Genomic DNA, 12,991 nt, shown 5'->3' on the forward strand with positions numbered 1-12,991 from the left:
ACCTAATCATTTTCAGTCAGACATTATAGCTCATTTAAGTCTTGCCATCTTTTAAACCTCATTCCTCCCCTGTATGTATTGATCCCTCAATTCCAATTTTTTCCTGTATAGTTTGATCCTACCCTTTCCTATAGATCTCATTTCCAGTTGTTTCTCTCTTTTACTATATTCACTGCTTCTAATACAGTTGGTTTAGATTTTGATTTCCATTTTCTAGTAATTGCTTTTTTGGCAGCCACCATAATTAGACACATCAAGGTCTTACCATGTCTAGGCAATTCCAATTCTGTATCATAGCTCAGAAAAACTGTCTCCCTCATCACACCAATCCACCCACTCAGCATCTCCGACAGTCTATCCCACAGGCAATCCTTAAAGTCTGCCAACCCACCACACTCCCAGAAAATATGTTTCCAAGTACCTCTTTCTTCCCCATCACCACCAACATTTGCTGTCTACCTGAGGAAAAATTCTGTGGAGTCTACTCAGGGTAAAAAAAAATATCTGTGTAAGCATTTCCAAGCAAAAATCCCAAATCTTCTAGATTTTGTTGCATATTAGGAAGACATACATATATCCTCCCATTGTTTCTTTGTGGATTGCTTATCCAGTGTTTAAGGAAACTATTTTTTGAGCTGAAACACAGGATCTGAATTGCTTACACATAGTAAAGCCTTTTTAAGTTTAATTCTGCTGGCTGCCAAAAAAAGCAATTACTAGCAAACGGAAATGAAAGTCTAATCCAACTGTATTTGAAGTACTAGATATTATAAAAGAGCTAAAAGACCAAGAAGATGGATATTTACAAAAAGGAAGGAGCAAAATAGAAAGAAATAAATGGAAACTATGGGAAGAATACATGCAGAATAATGTTTAGTAGGAGGAGTAGTGTGGTTTAAGGGAAGACAGGAATTCAGCAATTTACGTAATACTGGACTGACAACAGATTCAAAGAAAGAAAAGATATGTGATGTATAATGTATGTAAAAGAAAAAAAAATGATATGGTTTGTTTTATTTTCTGTTCATGTATGTTTGCCTATGCTTAAAATGATAATTTATAAAGGTGTTTAAAAATGGTGGGAGTTGTAATTTTTGTTCATTAGCATGCAACGTAATAACACTTAATCTGCTTGTGGCTAATCAGTGCCTATTGTGGCATTCCCATTCACAGGCTATTGTAAGAAGGATATAAAAACAAAGTGTGCTAGACATACAAATGGTCGCAAAGACTGATAGTCATTTAAGGTGAAGAGTGTGGGTTGGACAGACTATTTAAGGGAACGTTCTCATAAGTTTTGAATTATGTGTCTGCTTTCTACCTGTAACAAAGCCCTAAAAACACTAAGAATAGTGTTGCCTTTTAATCGGACTCCATCATATTTAACTTGCTTGGACATCATGTTGGCCATAATACAAAAGGTTGCAGTGAAAATTGATAGAATTTAAGCATATCATGTGTATTGCATTAAAGTCATTACCAGAATGTCTTTAGCCACATAGTCCATTCACTACAGCTGGTAGACGTGACTTTCCTGACTCATGCCACTCAATGGTATAATGTACTTCTGGATGAACTGAATGCTTGACCAGTCATGACATCAGCCTGCATAGTATTGCTTAATGTAATTCCTTAACAGGTTAGATGAAATACTCATTAACTATCTCCCATTTAAAATACAACATACCTCATCTTCTGCACAGGAAGTAGGTGACAGGCTGCTACTCTTTAAACTTGATGCCTGTGGTGTCCACTGTTTTTTCTAATTAAGGCTTAAAATTCCATCTTACACAGTATATTTAACCTCCAATAACATTAGATTTGTCATTAACTTTAAAACAGTGGTATACTTCTTTAGTACATTATGACAAATCACACAGAGGAGCCAAGCTTGTTTGTGAAGATAGACACTCATTTTTGTGATCAATAGAGTGCATCTGGGATGATCTTCCCTAACAGGTCAAATTGCCTGTGACCTGTTTCCCATAATGGTGCAGCCTCTGAACTGGTTTATATAGGTTTTAAGGGTGTGGGGGTACAACCCTCACATCACGTAGTAGAGGGAGGACTGCCCCTGCAAAAACACTTTTTGGGGATTGCTTGACTTTTTTACTGAGCTTTCACACATTTGTGATCACAGTTGTGCGAAGCAATCACAAATGAGTTCACTACTTGTCCGAAAGCATTAGATAAAAATTAGTCTACATCGTATACAATGTATTTGCAATTTACAAATTCAGAAAAGCACAACAGCTGTTTGCATATGTAAGTTATATGTACACTTTGTTGAAGTAGAAATTTCTAGCAAGCCTACCATTTGCTAAATTTTAAGCGAACTCTGCTCTCAAGTGTAAATGCTCATGATAAAAGAAAGCCTATTACAGGCTATTTGATAGGAACAATTTGTAAAATAAATAAACTTGGATATCATTAACATATCCAAATGTATACAATTGCTAACTTTGTAGATTTTTGTTTCTGTAAGACCAAATTATTTACATTGTCCAGTTTAGCTTCACTATAGTAATTATACTTGTATTATATTAAACAAAACACAAAATAGTAATATATGTATCCATTCATACCCATGACATATTACAAGATTTATAACTCTTACCTTTGAATATCTGGAACCAGAAAAATTTGTTCAAGGAAAAGCCAGTTTCTCTGACAGGTCATCCACTCCTCCAAAGTCCGTACAAACACAGTTAACTTTCGATCCCACTCTTCTACCTGATTCTGGCATATAGATGAGAATGAAGTCAGTAAAACCAAAAAAGCCAGACAATGAAACACACACAAAATGAAACTCATCTACTTGACTATTTAGTTTATCACCCATGCTTAAAATCATCACAGGTATAAAAATATGTAAAAATGCTAGCATGTTGTATCACTAAATGTCTGAAACAAAACCTGTGTGCTGTTACTGTAATGTATGTACCAAATTAATTGTGCTGTAGTCTACATTAAAATGAAAGACGTGGACAAGCTTTCTTACTGTACCCTAGAATGACAAATCATTTCAAAAGAAAGAAAGCGTTTTATTAGTCAAGGATAATCTCTCTAATACCTGGGATCCATAGTTGCCATATTCAGCAAATCAATTTATTTTATTATCCTTTTTCATATTATACAATTTACCGACCTTCAAAGCAACAATACAACTAACATGGATATAGAAAAAGCATTAATTTTACATTTACTTTGATATGGTATGTCCTCTGGTCAAAGATAATGTTACTGACTGGCTCATGTATGTATTCATAAAATAAATGCAATCTTATCATACACAAAGAAATTCAAGATTCTAGAGTTTGTCTTGTATGTTCAGGGAATATCAGTATGGTCCTCATAACTATGACAATTTAAGTGCTGCTACAGGGATATATATATATGTCCAAAACTGCTTTATCTTGGAGTCTCTTCTCCAAAGTACTGCAATCTCAGAGTTAGAGTATATGTGAGTAGCAATGATGTGAGGGTGCAGGAGGCATTCTGACTTCAAAAATGTTTTTAATGTATAGCCATATGCTTTGAACTTTGCTATTATTTTATGAGGATCACACTTAATTTGTTGCAGGTTTAGGACTCGCAGTACCGAGTCTTGAACTTCCAATAGGTTGCCAAAATTCTGTAATGCAGAAAAGGGTAATATAGTGCATTTATACAAAGCAACACATCAAGTTATGACTGAGGTCTAACAGAGGCAATGTCCAATATCAGACAGCAGTAAAACACTACACACCATTACTCATTAGTTAATAAATGATTTTTTTCATTATATTTCACTGACTCATACTACTGATGTACTTTATGAGAGTCATTCATCCAGTCATTCACAAATTCATTTAGTCTCTGATTACCCATGTAATTCATTCACAGCTACAGTACAAATCAAGATGTTTACTGATTCACTCCTGCAACACTGGTTATGTTGCCTACCTTGTCTCATTCCAATCTACAGTGCTTAAAACGCAGATAATAAACAGTGCTTTTTCTTATAATATAAATCACAGCACTAATTTATAATACTCGCTGCCACAATTAAGTAGTTTAAATGTGACAAAATAATTTAACTGAATATTTAGGACAAAAAGTTACTTTGCATGTTCAATTAAAAACATGTTCTCACATTTAAGTTTCTCTGTGTTCAAGCTCCAGGTAATTGCTAGTCAGGAACACAACACTTCATTAGCTGGCTGTCAGCATATGTTAATGAGTTAATACAATACAGTGCATGCATATCTATAGGTAATTTAAAGGGCTGCAAATTAGCAAACCCTGATGGCATTTAGGTATAAAGCCCTGAGTACTGCAAGTTGACACAGGTTTGATTAGCAGCTAGGGTGTCTGATGAAGCTGTCAGGAATGGATAGGTGGGCTTGTCCTGAATGGATGGAGCTGGACACTTACTGCTACAGTTCCTCAGAACAGAGGCAATGACACAAATGCACATCTCAGGGGAAGGGTAATTTAGGCTCACCAAACCATTGCCATTTGGTTGCTTTCAATGCAAATCTATAGAACCATGTACTTCCATGGATAGAGAGCTCTGCAAGACTGTGAAGTGGTTCACATGTATCCCCACCAATAAATGGGGTTAGGCCATTACAAAAAAAAAAAAACACCACTATTTTTAGGATGCAAGAGCAAGGACACAATGCCCTTGTGGCTGCCTGAATGATGAACTCCTACAGGCAGTTCTTGTCCCAGCAATCCATGGCCAGTTTTGGGGAAGGTTATTTGGTTGGCAGGCAAAAACACATAGAAAAAAATTAAAGGATTGTAAATTCACTTGCATCATGCCTTTGGAAAGCAGAAGAAAATCAGTATTGTTTGTGTCTTTCGGCTTTTCCCGGTTAGGGGTCGCCACAGTGAAACTCCGGTCCGCTAATGACTGGCAGTAGAGTTTTTACGTGCTGGCTTGCAGGGCCTAACGCACAACCTTCAACGAAGGAACGCCCGTTCATGCATGTCGCCACACAGAAGACGCTCTGAGAATCGAACGGGCAACGTCTAACTGTGAGGCGACAACAAATCAGTATATACAGTAAAAATCCATGCATACACAGAGAGGACATGTAGACTTTACATAAGGAAAATCCCAGCAAGGAATCAAACTAGGGAACCAGGCACAAAAACTAACTATTGTAAGATTAGTTACTATGAAATTATTTTTCATACTTATTTATTTTTTAGTTTATTTCTTTACACTTTGTTGACCAGGTGGGTCCCACTAGGTCAATGGCCTCTTTTCAGGGAAGACCACAGGTGGCAGTCATACTAACTAGTGGAAATCTGGCCAGGACACTGGACAACTTCCCCTCTGGAAGGTTTTGTTTAACAATATTTAATTTAAAAGAGATGAAGTACCAGTATCTTTACAGAAAGTAATGGTGATGGCTGTATTATCCAAAGATAGCAGAAACCCTTTAGGCCCAGGTTCACATAGATCCAATTAATTTTAAACCATAATTATAAAGTTCTTAAGTCTATGCTACCTAAGAGAATGGCAAAGGTGAAGAGCATTTTTTGATAAGGACATTTTCCTTTAAGTTTTATGAGGGCAAATTGTTGAATAAAATATATATACAGATTTAGTGAAGCATTTTTGGACTTCTGTCACATAGTACAAGCAGAAAGGACAAGGGAAGTAAAGAGAGATTAGTAAAAAAATATTATGCAGATGCTAAGAGTTTGAATAAAAAAGGATTAACTAGAATCAGTTTGTAATGATATTAATTATGTGATAGTAGTAAGAAACATGGAATTATATAGATGTCTTTTTACTGGATATAAATTGTATGACTGTCTGAGAGAAAAAAGGGAGGTGTATGAGTATTTATTGCATCTTGGATAAGTGCTAGAGTTCTAGCTGCTGACTATAGTAGGAAAATTCTGCTTCTAGATTTATTATTCGATACAATATCTACTCCAATACATTGATTGATATGTTATAAGAGTCTATGTTATCTACAATACAGCAGTACTATTTTATTGAAGAATTAAGTAAATATTTGGATTACGACAATTTAATTTTGTTGGGTGATTTTTAACTTTCTTAATATCAATTGGAAAGATGGAACATATATGTCTGCCTTAGAAGAAGAATCTGTGGATCTTTGGGTACTAAATAACTTATCTCAACATAGATTTCCCTACAAGGCAGAAAATATTCTTGATTTGTAATTTACAAACATGTTAGAATAGTGAGCATAAAACAACCATGCCCCTTAGGTAGTTCAGATAATAATGCCTTTGTGGTCAGAATAATTACACATTCACATTTAAAACATCAAACTAAAATTATGTTTGATAAAGCCAAATTATTTAAGTACAATTGAGCTCGTAAACTAATTTGATGTATCTATGAAGTCTTGATGATTTGGTTAGTAAGTGGGATAGTTTTTGAGAGCACGTGCTGAGAACATTAAAACCACTGCACACAAACTATAACCATGAAATATGATACTTACTCATCCCTTGGTGGAACATAACACATTCTAAATTATTGAAAGAAAAACAGAAAAATGTCTAGTGTATGGAAAAGATATATGACTGCTATAGCTAAAGCAGCTTATAATTTAGGTAGTATGAAATTGAAGAACTCATTACTGAAAGCCAACTATAAGTATAAAGATGAAGGACTAGAACTGGCTAAGGTGTTTAATAAACATTTTCTTGTGAGGTGATTCCATGAGAAAGGTCAATTGCTGTGTTAGAGATACCTTACAGGATGATATTTATGAGTCTATTTTTTAGTTTGGATACTGTAAGAAAATTGTTGGGCTACATAAGACAAGACAGTTCTCTGGGTCCTGACATTACCAAGATGCTTTTGGGTTACTTACTCTAAACATACTTTTACAGTTATTGCATCGTTCTTTAATAAAATGTTATTTCATTGTTATGTCCCTTTAAGTTGGAAGTATGCAGATGTTATACCTATTCACAAGGGTGGTTCAGTGGATAATATCTCCAATTATAGGCCAATTAGCCTAACATCCTTGGTGTGTAAGAGTTTTAAGAAATGTTTACTATCCTTCTAGACTACTGATTTAAAGGATTGTCTGTTGGATCTGTCTCAACATGGTTTTACCCACGACAGATCAACATTTACTAGTTTGACAACTTTTTATGACTCTGTTACTGTGGCCTTGGATCAGGGTTTATCTGTTGTTGTTGTGGTATATACAGATCTTCCTAAGGCTTTTGACACTATTCCACACAATATAATTATTGATGCAATGGATAAAAGAAGAAAAATTCATATATTATATGTTGGGTCTCAAACAGACTGAGTGAGAGAAAGCAGCAAATTAGAATTAAAAATCATCTATCTAACTGGACAAACATGCTTAAAGGGGTCCTACAGGCTTAGTATTTGGGCAATGTTATTTAATATTTTTTTTCTCACATACCAAAGCAATCCTCTATTTGAAAGGCAAATATGCTAATTATATCAAATTTGTACAAGTTATAATATCATCAAGTCTATAGAAGAATTTAATCTGTAATTGAATAAAGTAGCTTTTTGGCTAATTTATAATAGTCTAAATATTAATTAAGATAAATGGGTGGGTCCTTTACAGTGGTAAATGTAGTTTGGATGCAAATTTGGAGAATACAAGGATTTGTGCATTAGAAGTTGTAATGATTTTAAATTTAGATCACACATCCAAGTAATTACAACTGAAACATTCAAATTTGTAGCATTAAGTTTAAGAACTTTGTTTCAGGGAATACAGATTTATTTAAAAAAATATTTATTGCATATGCTCAACCTAATACTGAACATAATATGCCATTTTGTGCATATACCAAAGGGAATTTATTAATTTTGGAAGGAATACGGAGGACATTTCCAAAGAGAATTTCTGGGTTGAAATATCTTCCATATCAAGCTAGATTGTAATTTTTAGTTCTTTTTTCCATACATATAGGTTCATGTGAAATTATATCTAGTTTATCAGGCATTAAGAAACGAGGAGCTCCAATTACTACTAGACATTGAGCTTAAAGATTCTATTCAAATTACTAGGGAATTGAACTAGTCATTTAAAAATGAGGATATAGAACTACTGCTAGAGCAAATTCTCTATCACATTCTATAGTATATATGTATGTGGAATAAACCCCCTCTACTAATTAGACAGTCTAAATCATTATATCTATTTAAAATATCTTGATAACTGGGTTGTTACTAAGATTTATACATTTATATCAAAGTTTGCATTTTGATTGGCATTTTGCCCCAACACATTTTTTCAAACTATTAAAAGTATTAAAACGTGTTACCAAAGCTGGTAAATATGGATTAATGTGGTTTTATTGGGGGGAAGCAAATACTTGACAACATTAATAGAATAATGCTAGTCTAGAGAAAATCAGAGTGTGAGAAAATGTCATTAGTTTTTGCGGGCCTTGATGTAGAGAAAGCATTTGATAGAGTCACCTGGAATTTTGTAAGTAGGGCAATGGTAGCATTTACATTCCCTAGCAGAATCATACTGAATAATATATCTGAAGGGAAATGCAAGAATTATGGTGGGAGGGCTCCTCTCTGACAAGCTGGGATTGAACAGAAGAACCAGGCAGGGAGGTCCTCTTTCACACTGTTATTTGCTTTATATTTACAGCTGTTGGCAAATAAAATAAGAGGCTCCCAAATTCAAGGATATATTGCATATGCTATTCAACAAAGTAAGCTTTATTTGCAGATGATATTATCTTGTACTTGGTAAATCCAGAGATGGACATTTTGGTGTTGAGGAACATACTGAGACAGTTGTAAGTCTTTTGGGGATATACAATAAATAAAGGTAAAACATAATGCTGTAGAGGCAAATAAAAGCACCAGTGCATGCAAACTGGTTCAGAAATGCTCATACTCATGCTTATGAGGTCATGATAAGATGAAGTATTTAGGTGAATTGATTAAAATATCCTGTTATGACAGCAAAAGGTATGTGGGATAAACTAAACAAGAGAGAATACAACATTTGAGAAACTGGAAGGTTTTGAAGCAGTTAAAATGTTTCTAGTCCCTTCAGTTTTATACACATCAGGTACATTTTTTTTCAATCAGGGAGAAGTTGTGCCTGATAATTACAAGTTGAAGGAACTTATTTGGGAGGGGAAAAGGGCAAGAGTTAAGTAGGATAAACTGATCAATCAGGGATTGATAATACAGTATATGCAAAGAGAAAGGGTTAGGAAAATGCTAAGTGAAATTGCCCGCTCTGTTAGAGTTTTTAATTTGCCCTAAAATAAAAGCTGTTGTTAAAAAGGCATAATTAATAGACCAGTATAAAATATTGCATGACAACTGTATGCCTCAAAGAGAGGAGCTTAGAAAACACAGGGAAAAGATAATGGAAAGCCAATTTACAAATGAAAAATGTGAATAATTTTGTAAACCTTCCAAGTCCAGAAAGTTTAGAATTTTTGAATGGAAGTGTTAGCATAGTTATTTCTTATACAACAAATATACTTTAGAGGATTATTTTCTCCAGATAAATAGCAAATGCTGGAGGCATGATGAAGAATAAAGAGGTAACTGAAAAGTGTTTTGGGAATGTAATGAGTTGACAGATTTTAAAAATTCCCTACAAAGTACGTTGACAGAAATAGGGAGGGGACAAATGGTTATAACTAATATAACTAAGGAAACTGTTATTTTTAGCTGGGATAAGGGATCCAAATTGCCAAGAATTATTAATGCTTGATTACATTTAATGCTATTGGCACCAAATGAAAGGAAGCTCTCAATCGTGTAAAGAAGATAAAAGAACTGGTGGTGGGATCATTAGAAAATGTAAGGAACACATTTCATAGAAAGAAATGGAATTTGTGGAACAATACATGAAGAATACTGTTTAGGAGGAGGAATGAGGTTTAAGAAACAACAGGAAATGAGTAACTTATGAAAGACTGGAGTGACTGAAACTGTTAAAATGAAAATATACATGAATATTGTATGACAATAGCACTATATACTGTTATTACACATTGTTTTCTTTTCTATTAATGTATATCATTTTTCTTTTCTAATAATGTATATAAACCCATGTTGCAGGTTAAAAAGGGATGAGTTATAAAGATGGTAAAAGTGAGGTTAACTCTTGAAAAAAAAACTTCAGACAAAATGAGTATTTGGGCTACAGAGAAAGGTCCTTCACAGATGCTGCTTTTCCAATTTTTTGGAAAAGGAACGACAAGTTAAATTCTGGACATAAACCTACCTAACAATATGAAAACAGCAAAAATGCTCAGTAATGGAGCTTTTAAAAATTACACACCATACTGTATCAGATATATATCATTATCCATTGAACGCCAGTATGGTATGTGTATTGGATGCTTAGATACTAGTCTGAAATATTTTTTTTTCTAAAAACATCATTAAGTAAAAGCCATGTCCAAATTCTCATACACAAGACACATGGGCACCTTTTTCTGATGATCCAGAATTTCTTCAGTAGCACCTTAATGAGTTAATTTGAGTTTGCCATAACTTTACTGTTGACATGGACAGTATCAAATGATTGTTTGGTAATGTGCCCTAACAAACAATCAATTTTCTGCCAGACCTTTCTGGTGGGAGATATGTTATCTTGGAGATTATTCAACCAGTTTGCAGACTACTATTCTTAATCTTATTCCTATGCAATATGCATTTGTGCCTAAAGTCTTCTAAACAGGTCACCATTGTTTACATTTTCTTTAACAAACTTAGCTTCTGTTTTATTGAACTTAAAATTTAATTTGTAATCTATTGCTTAAATTCATACATTTTAGTATTTTCTTACTGACAGTAAACTCCCAGTTATCTATTTCATTACAGTGGTAAAATAATATATTTTGCCAATCAAAACCAGACATGTATGCATAGCAGCCCAATTAACCTGTCTCAAAAAAGCAAGAAATCTACAGGTCAATGATGTAATATTCCTGAGCAAAATATCTGCCGGTGTCTTGGAAATTATTGGACACACTGTACCAAATCATATGATGATCAGAAAAGCAATATCTACTTATCCCATAACTTGAAATCATGCAATTACCATTAGCTATTGCTCAGTAAATGATAGACATACACACAAAAGAAAAAAATATACACTAGTTGGGCTCTCTTTCATACATAAGACAAAAATTAGATATCTCAAGGAGATGCTCTAGAACACTTTCATACAGTCAAGAACAATTCATCTAATGTGTGTCAGAATGATTAACAACACATTACACAATGTAAGAGATCAAGGGGCAAACAGATTGTGCTAATTTCTAAAGGAGAGAACAGTGAAGTAGATATGACTGAAATCAATTAAATATTAGCATGCACCTTACTATGTCTTGTATACTGGTATTCCAGAGTCTGTTAAAAAAATACTACTCCATTCCCACCACTGACTCTGTGAAAATCATAATCTTTCATTTTATTACATCCATGAATATCTAGGAATGGGCTATTCATTTTAGGGTGCTATCTAGTTTCTGAGGCAGTGATAACATCAACACCACAATAAGTGCCCATTTTTCACATTAAAACAGTTATGTACTTACAATAACTTGGTATCTGTGCTGTCCAGTTTCATCATGCATCATGAATGGATCTTTGGATCCAACTCAGCCATTTCTTTCAGACATATGATCCAAGCCTCAAACTCCTCTCTCTCCCATGATGCCTCACTCCTCTTCAAACTCTCAGATCAAGTCTTCTGCCCCTTCCTCAAGATAGTTATCCCAAATATAATAGAGACACAGAGACAAAAGACCTACTGGAGTCCAAACTAGGAACCAGTGGATTCTGTAATCCTCTAGAACGCTCTCAGCTGTACAAGGAAGGAGGAAGGAGGGTGGGATGTGATGCATAATGAAATTGGACAACAAAGATACCAAGTTATGGTAAGTACATAACTTCGAATCTGATGTCCATTTCATTATGCATCATGAATGGGTCAGAGTTCCCAGCTACATAAACTCTGGGAGGACCTCAAGGAAGGATATGGCCAAGCACAGCTGAACCAAAGGAGGCTATGTTCCTAGAAATTAAGTCCAGCTTATAATGAGACACAGACGTATGGGCTGTGAACCAAGTAGCTGCTACACAGATGAGAATAAACTGTGGAAATACATTCTGTAGTCTATTTTGCTAAAGTAATCATAGAGACTGCCTGGACCAACCTGTTCATAGGTTCATAGGTTCATAGGTAGGTATTAGGCTATCGGCCCTGGGGCCTATACAAGCCCAGCTAAAAAGGTACCCTGGCTTTTGCCACCCAAGAAAATTATTTTCCTGTGCCACTGTCGAGCAGAGCCACAGAGGTGATGCCCGGGGTGAATTTCCTATTTCCCATCCAATCATCAAGATTTTTCTTGAAGAGTGCTAATGAGGAGCTTTGTTTAATATAGATAGGTAGTTTATTCCAGAGTATGGGTAGTCTCTGGGACAGGAATCTATCCCTCCGGCATGTTCTGTTAATTGTGGTGACAAGGTTTAGGTCCCTAGAGCATGTAGCTCGGAGGGATTGGGATTTTATTAAGTGGAGCATGTCCAACAGCTCTGGGTTTGACATAGCTTTGTATGTTAGGCAGAGATCACCTCTGAGTAGGCGATATGCAACGGAGTAAAGTTGGAGTTTTTTGAGATGGTCTATATAGAGCATCTGTTTGAGGCCAGTAATCCTTTTTGTGAGGTATTTCTGCGGCCTTTCCAGTTGTTGTAGATGTCTTGTGAGGTACATACCAAAAGGGGCGTTGTACTCTATAATGGGTCTAATGAGTGATGAGTAGAGGGGAACAATGACCTCTTTTTTTCTTAAACAGAAACCTTTTGTGATGAGGTGTGCCAAGTAGAAGGATTTCCTGACTCTGTGGCAATGTGATTATCAAAGAAGAGCCTACTGTCCACCTGTATCCCAAGGTCTCTTATCACACTTTCGGTGTTAAGTATACTACTGCCTATGTTGTAGTTCATGGGTACAGA

This window comes from Protopterus annectens, chromosome 1.part2 (assembly GCF_019279795.1).
Source record: "Protopterus annectens isolate FY-2018-M chromosome 1.part2, PAN1.0, whole genome shotgun sequence".
Taxonomy (NCBI): domain Eukaryota; kingdom Metazoa; phylum Chordata; order Ceratodontiformes; family Protopteridae; genus Protopterus; species Protopterus annectens.